Genomic DNA, 1,711 nt, shown 5'->3' on the forward strand with positions numbered 1-1,711 from the left:
GTCATCACATCGGACGCCAAACGTGAGGACGTTCGTGCTTCACGCTGACGCCTCCAGCAGTCACAGACATCTTTTACTATGATACGCATGACATCTCTCTTCTATGATCACGTGACACTAAGGATTGTATTGCGTCTTTACATAAAACGTCTAAAATAAAGATATCTGTTGACGCGGTCGTCACGGGCCTCCGGTTGGAGCTTTTTCAGGTCAAACTCCAAACTGGTTGGGTTTCGACGCTCCGCCACTGATGGCAGCACATGAAGAGCCTCAGCAGTCGGAGGGTAAACGCTCGTCTCGACATCGACAGCTTTGTTAGAGGGAAGGGAAAAGTTGAGTTCTCTCTTTGAGTGGCCACTCAGACCGACCGGTGGAGGAGAACATGGAACACGTCTGACAGCAGAACCAAAGGTTCTCCAAGGTGTTCTGAGCTCTTCATCCAGAGCCTCCCTCCGACCGACAGGTGTGATGAATTAAGCACCAATGACATCATCACCATGATGAGTGACATTTGAGAATGACAAGTGTCGGACTCACCTGTCAATCACGCTGCTGTCCCACCGGCCGTCACACAAGGTGTCAGTAACACAGATATTAACACGTTTCTGAGCGTCAGCGAGACGCTCGTGTGTTCGTCGCGGTCAGACGAGGTGTTGAGTGTGTTCGTGTTTGCGTTGGTCGCTGCGACGACATCTTGGTTCTCTTTATATGGACACTGAACCACGAGGAGGAAAAAGCCAGCTTGGGATCACATGGAAAGTGCTGACCTCTGACCTCAAGCCCTCCTACCGAATGACCTTCCAAATGTTCCAGCGACACACAACATGCTGCAAATGTTCAAGACACCTGCTGTTGTAAACGGAAGAAAAGGCGTTAGAAAGTAACAAAACGCCTTACAAATTAACGCTCTTCCTCGGGCAGGAGTGTGAGTGTGAGTGTGTGTGTGCTGTTGTGACTGAGTGTGTGTGGGTGGACGGGCGGGTGAAGAGTAACCTCCTGCAGGCAGCGCATAGCTCAGCCATTAAACAAAACACACATCATCGTCACATCAAGGAGAGAGAGAGGGCGTCAGAGTGTGAGGGAGTGTGTTTCAGGCCAGACTGGTGCTTTGCAGGACCACGAGGACGCTGCGGAGACATTGTTTTCTGCAAAAAACTCACCCTTTTCATCACTGCACCACATGGTTGTGTGTTTTCGTAGGCTAAGCCAGCGTTAGCATCTCCATGGGGGCCCTCAACCAAATGGCACTTTGGATTTTTGCACTGTTGCAGTAAATCAGACGTTGATGATCTTCCAGGTTGAGCTCATCAAGATCACCTTCACTAACGAACCCTCTGATGATGCTGGAAGCCTGAACGCAACAGTTAGCGGTGCTAAGCTCCACGCACAACATGCGACTTCAACTGCAGCCACAAGGAAAGTTACAAGAAGGTCTACGTTTAGCTTCTTTGTGCGGTGGTTAGCCAGGAAGCTAATTCTAAGTTTAAGCTTTGTTAGACTTGGCTATGAATACGTTTGTACTGAACAGACATGTTGTTAATGTGACTGACATCAGAATATCATGTGACTGCAGCCGCAGCGGGGACTCGACCTGCCCCAACCTGCGTCAGTCAACCTCTTCTGTGTTCGGACCTTCAGCTTCTGTGATTGGTTGCTGCAGCATGACATCAGGTTGCCTTCTGGGAGGTTTCAGCTGCAGTGCTGCAACCCT

The sequence above is a fragment of the Aulostomus chinensis genome, chromosome 3, assembly GCF_037954235.1.
Source record: "Aulostomus chinensis isolate RoL2024-O1b breed Wild chromosome 3, RoL_Achi_v1.0, whole genome shotgun sequence".
Lineage (NCBI taxonomy): Eukaryota > Metazoa > Chordata > Actinopteri > Syngnathiformes > Aulostomidae > Aulostomus > Aulostomus chinensis.